This window comes from Sinocyclocheilus grahami, unplaced genomic scaffold, assembly GCF_001515645.1.
Source record: "Sinocyclocheilus grahami isolate Dianchi unplaced genomic scaffold, SAMN03320097.WGS_v1.1 scaffold495.1, whole genome shotgun sequence".
Lineage (NCBI taxonomy): Eukaryota > Metazoa > Chordata > Actinopteri > Cypriniformes > Cyprinidae > Sinocyclocheilus > Sinocyclocheilus grahami.
Window position 1 is genome coordinate 576,329 of NW_015505674.1, and position 11,164 is coordinate 587,492.

Consider the following 11,164-nt stretch of genomic DNA (forward strand, 5'->3'; position numbering starts at 1 on the left):
ACTTTTGGTAGTACCTAGGATAGGAAAGTCCACTAAAGGAGGTAGAGCTTTTTCGCATTTGGCTCCCAAACTCTGGAATAGCCTTCCTGATACCGTTCGGGGTTCAGACACACTCTCTCTGTTTAAATCTAGATTAAAGACACATCTCTTTGGCCAAGCATTCAAATAATGCATCTCATAATCTTGTACTGCAGTTATATCTGATCAAATATGCACATTATTATTCTTTAGTTTGTGTTAAACAAATCAATTTTGCTTGGTTGGAACAGTGGCTAAGCTAATTATGTCTCTATTTGTTTCTCTGTTTCTGCTGGGAATAACATCCCGTGGTAGCTAGGATTTACACAAGCTTCAGTCTGGATCCAGAACACCTGAGAAGAAATGATGCCAACCCCTCAGAGGACCTCAGATGATGCCAACCCTGAAACAACATACAGAACTACCACCTTTTGCTATAAGTTTGATTGCATCATATAATAATTGCTGTTAAAAGTGTTCATAGTCTGTTTGAGTATGTCTTTAATTGATTTTTCCGTACATTTCTGCCATATGTACATTGACTGACAGTCACCACTGATAAGCTACCACTAAATATTGTAGAAACTTAATTTGCTGAAAAGTTGCTTTGCAATGATTTGAAAGCGTTGTACAAATAAACTTGAATTGAATGTTGGGGTTGAAGACCTAATTTCATTTAATGTACATTCAAATTCCAAAACGTGTATATGTCACAGTTATACTACATTAACATTAGAATTGTAAACCGAAAAAAATCAATCAAATCAACAAGTGAGACAAGTGTGTTTTCACAATTTCTTACGAAAATTGATCATTTTCCAAACCTAACTAAATAACTGGAGGCAGTTATTTTTAACTCCATGTAGATCACAAACCTCTGAAATCGGTTGATAAATGTAAACGTTATTGTACCCCGTTTACCTCCATTTATTTTTAAGGCAGTCTTGCCTTCACAAACATGGCGGATGCGTTGATGTATCTCAGCAACAGCTCAAAGCGGCCAATGATACGTCTAGGTATTTATTATGTCTATGCCCAGACCAGCGAGATCGACTGAGATTATTTTCGTCTTTTCCTTTTTCTTTTTCACTCGTTGTTGTTTATGAGGAGTGTAAGTTAATTTTACTCATACAGCACAGCTGCGACTGCAGCGGAGGAGAGACGATGGTGTTTTGGAAGGAAGAAGAAATGGAAGAGATGCTTTGGAAGTGTAAGTATGGCCCTCATAACTGTGAAAAGAGAGCACAGCTAACGTTATATAAACATTATCCCCTGGATTCACAGGCCAGTCTCAGACTAAAATGCATGTTCAAGTTGTCTTAACTGAAAATATATTGTACTGACAAATCTTAAGATATGTCAGTGCCATTGTTGTGTCTCAAGATGCACACCAGTAAAGTTCTTAATAAAGGCATTTTTATAAAAGTTATTTAAATATCCTAATTAAACCAAGGCCTAGTCCTGGCTTAAGTTAAGCCCTGTCTGTGAAACCCTGTCTCTATGTTCAAACATGGAAGTTATACAAGAACGAAACAATGTCGTTGTTCACATCAGGCATGTACATACGTACATTTAAATTACGTTATGCACTAAAATGTACACTTATGCCACCTCACAGCAAAACTCCAGAGCAGCAGTATGTCATGTGGGTTAACTGAGACCTGTTCCGAGGAGGATCACTTTATTGACTGGCACACTGCACAATTAAATGTAAACCGTTAAGTCAGATGCCCTTATAAAGACTGTAACTTTAATGTTTGCTCTTCACAGAAAAGATGTCAACGACAAGCCTGACATCACCCAAAGGCCAGCTCTTTTTACAGTAAACCAGGTATGTATAAGTGCATTCATCCCATGTTGTATTTGCAATAATTACAAGATTCCAAATTGGAAAAAGAATTTCATGTCCTTGTAGAACATAATTACCATCTGTAAGCTGGGAATTTTCTGAGAGCTGATATCAGTGTCTTGTGTTCTGTATTTTAAAGGGGTCATATGATGCTTTTTTAAAGATCATTATTTTGTGTATTTGGTGTACTTTGCACAGATCTTGCTACCTAGCTCGTAGCTTATAAATTATCACTAGCATGTATTAACCTGTGGCCAAGGGATAATATAAATATCCAAATTGTTAAGATATACTGATGTTAATGTCTCGCTGGACGAACAGTTGATAAAGTGTAACCTATCAAATTTGGAATCGGTTCAATCGGGTTGATTTTGAATCTTCAGATTCGAATTCCCTCCGAAAACCTGAGCTAAAAATAATTCCTTACAATGTCTTTATCGATCTGTTTCTTCCTCTGTTAGGATGCAGCTGACAAGACAGACTCCAGTAAGAATCCTCAGCGTTGATCAAGCAAGTCCACAGCTAACCCATCTAGAGTGGGAATAATCTTGGAAGAAAAGCACTTTATATTTTATTCAGCAGGTAATGCTCAACCTCGGAAAAGGGAAGTTAGCACCTAAAATTCAGTACTGCCAATATTGTGAACTCAGAGTGGAATAAAACCATATAGTTTTGATGCCGTTTGTTGTGATTCTGAGATAAACTGTTTTATGTTAGTTTGTTAAACTAGTTTTTTCATGTTTTATGGGGAAATGTTTTCAGATAAAAAATTTATGATTTGTTGTGTTTTTAAATTAACATTTGGAATTGAATTGAAGAATTAAAATAAAACAGAAAATTGCATGAATGTTCCTTTATTTGTTTGCTTTTTTTCTTAATTTTCTAGTTCAACGAAAAATAAAACAACTGATATAGATTTAACTTAACTGAAAAAAAATGTTTCATTCATCCAGTTAAAAAAATTAGGGTAATGATTCACATCTGTATTTTTTAACTTGAGCCAATGAAAAATAAATAACTTGCCCTAAACAATATTGTCTATGTCTATGAAAACTATAAAAAGACATTTCTTAAATGAGAATTTTTGTTTTGATTAAATCTATATTTCTTTTGTTTGGATCAAAAATAGAATTTAAATTAATTGACTTTCTTCAACAAGAAAAATATACTTTGTGCCAGGTTTTATAAAATAGTTTTCATAGACATAGAAAATATTGTTTAGGGCAAGTTATTTATTTTTCATTGGCTCAAGTTAAAAAATATAGATGTGAATCATTACCCTCAATTTTTTTAATTGAATGAATGAAACATTGATTTCAGTGTAATCAGCAAATTAGGAATTTATTGAGGGAAAAGTCGTAGTTAATAGTGGATAAGTGTTCCCTATTCTAAAGTGTTACCAAATTTTGTGTACATTCATTTGAGTTTGATTCTGTGTTTACTGCTTACAGACAAAGTCACTTCAATGAGCTGATGCTTGCAACATGCTCCAATGCCTTAGGACTGAAAAAGATTATTTTCTGTGACCAGGAGACTAACATTTCTTAGAAGTGATAGACAATTACACCGAATGTCCGCTACAGTTGCTTCTGGCAGTTGATACATAATATAGCTAAATATGACATAACTAATTATAACTAATTATACATGTTTCCCTTTTGAACTTATTCACTACACAGACTTTTAAAGTTAAAGCAACTTGAAAAGCAGTGATTGGGAAGATTTTGTTTTACAAATGAATTATGAACACTCTGAATCTTCCTGCCAGAACTGCAGTTCACAAAGTCTCTGAAATGATCAGAAAGACTCAGAAATTATATAGTGTGAGAACATACAGGGAAATCTCGATATCCGGTTGGTAGGAATTCAATTAAAACTAAGTATGCATGAAACATCAATCAAACTAAAATTAGAGATTAACCGATATAAGAAAAATAGAACTGTCTAAAAAGCAAATATAAGCAATATACTTACAAAATAGGAACAGAATGTTTGCCAAAGAACAAGTGTTGTGCAGTGTTCTTGTAAAAGTATAACGATTGCCACAACACGCATCCATGGCAGAACCTCCTTGAGGCTTTTAAAATTCTTGATCAATACAGAAATCTGAACATGAGACCTTTTTTTGTGATTTCTTCCAGGATGCCTTCAGCTGGTTCTCTGATGTTTGTTTGACCTACAGATGCTTCCATATTTTATTTATTTATTTATTTATTATTGATGCAAAAATTGCATTATTATCTAGTGCAGCCATATTGCATTGAAACACTTGACTCAAACACCAGCACCCAATTTATTTAGATGCATTCACTTTTCATTAGGCTTGTATTTATTGATTGCAACGTTTCATTATATTTTCACATATTTTGTGACAATGAAGATAATATAAAACAAGTAATTATGTTATTTCTGTCAGGACCACTATCGTCAAAGATGATTGACAATTAGCATACAGTTTGGATTGGCTTTATGGTTCTGTTCTGGGCAAGAACTCACTGCGCATCCATGCAGCCTAGCATGGATGAGAGCAGGGAGAGCAGCGATAACCCCCCAGGGTAAACAGAACAGAACCAACATAAATGTATTGCAGATAACGTTGTCACGAATCCGGTCCATGAACTTCCGTCTGCTAGCCATCAGAGGTCACCCTTTCCATTTTCATTGACTCTCGCACTACACACTGTTGCATATCACCCCAGACTACATATCCCATCATTCATTGCACTGATTGCACACATCCCTGATTGCAAACAGCTGTTTCATATCACTCACTCACTATAAAACACTCACTCAAACAACCATTATCTGCCGAGTATTGCTTAGCCTGTTATTATTCCTAGTTTCTGTTACCCTGCCCGTGTTTCCTTGTTTTGCCTTGCCTTGCCTTGTCTGTTTTCTCAGTTTCTGATCTTTGCTCGTTTTCCTGGATTTATCCCTCTAGTCTCGCCCCTGTGATTCTGTCTGCCGATCGTTGACCTACGCTAGCCCTAGGACCATTCTTGTGTTTTGCGCGCCATATACCTGTTTGCCATTGTTCGACCCTGCCTGTGACGACCACGTCCGAATACTAAGATAGGTGTCGCATTCCCATAGGTTGATGGGGATCAGCTGAGAGTCAGCTGATGCGAGCTTGACTAACGTGACCTGCCAGAACTGACGCTACGCTAGATTTTATGAGATTTATTATTTTACAGTGTATTTGGTATATAACACTTTTTATGTTACATGAAACATTTAATTACATTTACATTTACAGTTACATTTAATTTGGTCCATATTTGTATTGTCAACAGGCTTTCAATATACTGAACCTTGTATAATGTTCCATAAGAGTCAGATGGTGAGGTTTAATTGTTGAATTTGACAGTTTCCACCACGGCAGAAGTAACAGAGCACTGAGTTTCAGGGACATGAACTCCTTCAGCTTCTTCTGCTATGCTGTCAAACGTATCCTTTCCAGCATGAACTTTCCTTTGTAAAGTCAGAAGGGTCCAAAATGTAATTTGGCACCTCAGAAATAGTGGATAAAGATGTCAAAATAAAAACTTGCTGGTTTATGATGTACTGGAAATAATCCAAGTCCAGCTGATGCCCATATAAAACTCCACTTACTGTTGACCTGAGGTGTTCTAGAAAGTGTGAATTTATTATGCTAAATTCAGACTATTTACATCAGCATGATAAGCAATATACAATTAAGAAATAAACTACAAGAGTGTTTTTAGGCATGGCAGGCAGTGGAGTGGAGCATGACCTCAAGGTACTTATTGCTTACACATTTGCATTAGAATTTTTTATTCAGTCAATTTAAATGCAATCCTTCGGCTAATCAATATAATCCCAGATATGACACAACATCACGCAACAAAAACAATGACCTACAATGGGTAATGTCACAGCTCTTACTATATCATGGATTGCAGTATACTCTTAACACAGGGGTCTCCAAACTTGGTCCTGGAGGGCCGGTGTCCTGCAGAGTTTAGCTCCAACTTGCCTCAACACACCTGCCTGGATGTTTCTAGTATGCCTAGTAAGACCCTAATTGGCTGGTTCAGGTTTAATTAGGGTTGGAGTTGAACTCTGCTGGACTCCAGCCCTCCAGAACCGAGTTTGGAGACCCTGCTCTAACATCTAGTGTTATATTACGAGCTATAACCTGAAGCACACTATTATTACAAAAGAGCTTCTTGTAACGACTTAAATATTCTTCAATGTGTAATTAATGTTAAGAATTAACTACTTCATTTTCTTAGAAATACTGTATGGTGACAATGCACTTCAAATATGATCAATTTTATGTCAGAACTACTGCTCACACTCCATTTCTCAGACAACTTTTTAAAAATATTATGTAAAATATTGACATTTTTAATACGGTGTCCTCCAATTTACATTTTTGATCTTTCTTTCTTTCTTTATTTGTGTATGTAAAATATATAATACAACACAATATAGTGAATATGTAAATTAAACTGCTCATTTTTCATTAATTAATAATTTTAAATTCAAACAAAATGCAGTTTTGCTTCCCCCAATTCAAATTAATTTAAAATTCAGGACCTGGGTTGGAATTTAAAAGGCTTTCTCAATTAAATTCTAAGTAGCTCAAAACCGTGATGTGAATCATTACAAACTAGTCACTTATGAGGTTCTAGTCCAATGAAGATGTTGCCATGGAAGGCAGCAGCTGACAGTAGGGCAGCTTACTAAGGCTTTGGAACAGAGTCCTTGTGTGAGAGCAGTGTGTGTTGAGATACTTGTAACCAGCTCTGATTAAGGAGACTTTGGATGTCATTCTACTAGGCAGACCTATGGGACAGCTGCCAATAAAAGCACATCCCCAGGGGTGTTGAAACAGAGATAGCAGTCGGTAACTGACACGAAGTGCATGGCAGGAAAGGGCTTCTCTGAAGGACAGAGGTCGGAGTTGTGCGGAATTGTGATAAATATCCCTGCTGTCACAGTGTGAGGTGTGAATTGTTTGTGACAGAGATCGACTACAGTGTTACAGAACTATACTTTTCTTTTTCCCATTTATATGCAGCATTTGGACACAATTAAGCTGATATTCTGATATCAGTGCTGTAAATAAAACTCTCAACATGAGAATGCAAGACATGGACATGATTCCATATGAATTTTAAATAATCAAATTAATTATCGATGTGCCAGTTAAAGGGGTCATATGATGCGATTTCAAGTTTTCCTTTCTCTTTGGAGTGTTACAAGCTGTTCGTGAATAGATAAGATCCCTAAAGTTGCAAAGACTAAAGTCTCAAACCCAAAGAGATATTCTTTATAAAAGTTAAGACTGGTCCACGCCCTCCTAAAACGCCTCGTTTAAACATGCACCAACATGTCTACGTCACTGTGTGGGAAGATTTGCATAACACTGCCCAAATGTTTACACAAATAAAGAAGGCATAACTTTGATTCTTGCTGTAGTATTGTTGCCAAATTGTTTTCCAAAAGAGGACACAACTAGAAATCAGTGGTTAAGTTGTATTTACAACACTGTTCCAGAACAGTTCAAATCAAATATTCAGATGTGTGCAGCACATTTTACGGAGGACGAGGACTGTTTCCTGAGAGAGTAGCCTACAATGCCGGCTGTTCTGACTCACAGACTGGACGTAAATTTTTTTATATTTAAAGAATTTGCCACTGATGATTCAAATGCGAGTTTTGAGCAGTGTAGAGTAGCGCTTGTTGTTTGTCGTTTCTCCGATCACAAGTGCAGACATAGATTTATGTTTACGCGGCGTGATGCAATGCATAAAAAGACAGCATAAGTCATTATAATCAGTAATTATGTCCCCACTGGATGCTACAAATGCCTCGTTTATAATGGGTTTTATTGGTTTTGTCTCGTTGCGCACACAGCATCATAGTATGGTAAGGGGCGTAACATTTCCGTCACACACTTGAGGAATTCGGCCAATCACAACGCACCAAATAGCTGGGCAATCAGAGCACACCTCATTTTTCAGACCGATGAGCTTTGTAAAAATGGACGTGTTTCAGAAAGGCGGGGCATAGAGGAGCAACAATAATGTACAGTATGTGGAAAATAATGTGTTTTTTTAACCTTAAACCGCATAAACACATTTCATTACACCAAATCAGTGATGGAAAGAGTAAAAGTAAAAGTACCATTACCTTCCAAAAAATGTAGTGTGAGTAGAGTAAAAGTACTTGTCCAGAAAACTACTTGAGTAAGAGTAAAAGAGTAGCCTATTTAAAAGTACTCATGAGTATTGAGTAGTGAGTACTGAGCTGTGGATTCTACCCCCTCATAATAAACGCTGTACACCGCAATTGATACATTTTAAAAACATTGTACATTCTGTAATTCACATTATCTTACTTGTCACGAAGAATGAAGAGTATCTATCATCCAGCAGTTTTAATTTTGACTGCCAACTCTTTAAAATACATCAAACCAGCACGGAAACAGTATTCAGTTGAAGAAAAGATTAAAGTTATTCTCAGTACAATCATCCCCATTTAAATGAAAGTTTGAAAAAATGGATTTAAATCACGTGTAAGGCCACTGAGACAGCATATGCTGTTGTTGCACATAACATATTAATGTTTAGAACAGTGCAAATACAAACACCATTAGAAACTCATAGTTCAGCATCACACACCATGATATGGGTTAAAATGAGAGCCCATTTCTCTCCAAAACGGTGCCAGTTTGAGCGTTTTGCAATAAAGAAATAAAAATATCTAAACTTGGTAATTTATGTAACAATTTTAACATAAATGCACATTGTTCTAGAAGGATGGCAAAGTCATGTCATACCTTTTACACATTTACTCGAATTGTTATGCTGATAATACAATCAAGAAGGATCCGGGTACTGAAATGACCAGCCTGCAGTCCAGATGTTTCACCCATTGAAAACATTTGATGCATCATAAAGAGGAAGATGCGACAAAGAAGACCTAAGACAGCTGAGCAACTAGAAGCCTGTATTAGACAAGAATGGGACAACATTCCTATTCCTAAACTTGAGCAACTTGTCTCCTCAGTCCCCAGACGTTTGCAGACTGTTATAAAAAGAAGAGGGGATGCCACACAGTGGTAAACATGGCCTTGTCCCAACTTTTTTGAGATGTGTTGATGCCATGAAATTTAAAATCAACTTATTTGTCCCTTAAAATGATACGTTTTCTCAGTTTAAACATTTGATATGTCATCTATGTTGTATTCTGAATAAAATATTGAAATTTGAATCTTCCACATCATTGCATTCTGTTTTTATTCACAATTTGTACAGTGTCCCAACTTTTTTGGAATCGGGTTTGTACATCACGCGCTGGCACAGATGCATAAACGCCACGGGTCATCAATAAGGTGCCGATTTGGTCCTCGATTTGTGTTTCCAGCACACTTTTTCACAGCGCACATCACGTGCTCAAACTCATCAAAAGTCAACAAGTTCATCAAGCAACAATGACTTATACAAGCGACTGCTGCAGAACGCACGCGAGAGAGAGAGAGGCAGCGCAGATCGCGCGTCTCATAAGTGAGTGGGGAATTTACCGAATGTGGCACTTGCGGGAGTTAACACTGTATGCAATACCCGCAACCTCACACCAAATTTCAGGCCGTGTAGATAGGCAAGCATATATACAAATCATTTAGTAAGCAGAAATCCGAAATTTACCTTAACATATTAAGTTAGAGGAAGATGCGACTGAATTGATGCTTGAAGAATGCACTTCCAGCAGCCATGATAAACAGTTGGCGGTTAAAGTTTTCTATGCACAATTTGATTTGACGAAAGTCACGAGACCTATTACTCTCTATCCAATCACGTTGATGGATAAAAATTAAATAAAATAAGCATGTAACGACCACAAACGGAGGAAAATAGCGGAGTAAAAGTACCGATACATCACTTAAACTTTTCATCACTTTACTCAAGTAAAAGTACACAATTTTTTAACTACTCAAAAAAGTACAATTACTGATGAAAACTACTTACTGTAACATGAATATTTGTAATTCGTTACTTCACACCCCTGCACCAAATACACAAAATAATTTTATTTTTTAGCAACGTCATATGACCCCTTTAAGTAATGAAATTCATCACAACCATATTTTACATTAAAACTGCAAATTGAGATTCAGTTACAAATATTTGTATTTTTGTATTTTGTATTTTTTGTTTAAGCTAAATTAACACTACTGGTTAAAAATGTATTATTACAGTTATTAAGATGTATTAATATTAATGTAAAAATAGTTTCTTCTGCTCACCAAAGGTGCATTTATTTGATCAAAAATACAGTAAAATTGTAATATTGTAAGATATTATTACAATTTAAAAGATAGGTTTCTATTTTAATACATTTTATGTAATTTATTCATTCAGTGTTATTTGATCCTTCAGAAATCATTCTAATAGGCTGACTTTTGATTATTTTTGTGGAAATCATGATTCTCTTTTTATGATTCTTTGATAAATAGAAAGTTCAAAGCATTTCACTATCTCTATCTCTACCTGGTTTTTAATTAATGTATGTGTTTGTACAAAAAGTGACTTTCGAAAACAAACCTGCACTGAGCAATATTAACTGGAGTAAACCCTGTAACAACAATGCCCTTAAATGAAAGCTTTCAAATGCAGTACTTAGTGCAAACATAATTAGCTGATATATTACAGCATAAAGTGCCCTTTCCAAAACACTGCATCTAGCACTCACATAAACAAATGCGTATGATTTATTCTGACTGAAACCAAAGTGAAAATAAGGTCTCTGACTCTCTGAAATTGCAGAACGAAAGAGCTCGAGGCAGGTATACAGCTTTCCATAAAAATAAGACACATCCTTATCATGTTTGGAACAGCCTGGACATTTTATCTTTCATCCTGTGACAGAACGATACCCTGTATTAAATGTCTGTTTTTTTTTTTTTTTTTAACCAGCTTGAGGATCAAGCTTAATAATGTTCTGGTTTAGACATTAGCCCTGATAGGACTGAGAATGGTCCCTTCACACAGCTTTATATAATTTAATCTTCGAGTTAGAATCCATTTAAGATGTTTGTTGTCACTTCTGTCAAGTAGAATCTTGTTAAAGCAAGCGATCAGCCTTGTTCATATTTGACCCAGTCCGAAAATGGAGTGTGGGTAATATCCTTAGCTTGAGTGCTACTCTGCAGAATTAAATGTCAGTGGATTAATTCTTACTTGGTGCATTCCCAAGTGTCAGACAAGCTCAGTTTATGTCTTACACCTCGTATTCACAGTGCATGCATCTCAAATGCAACTCCGT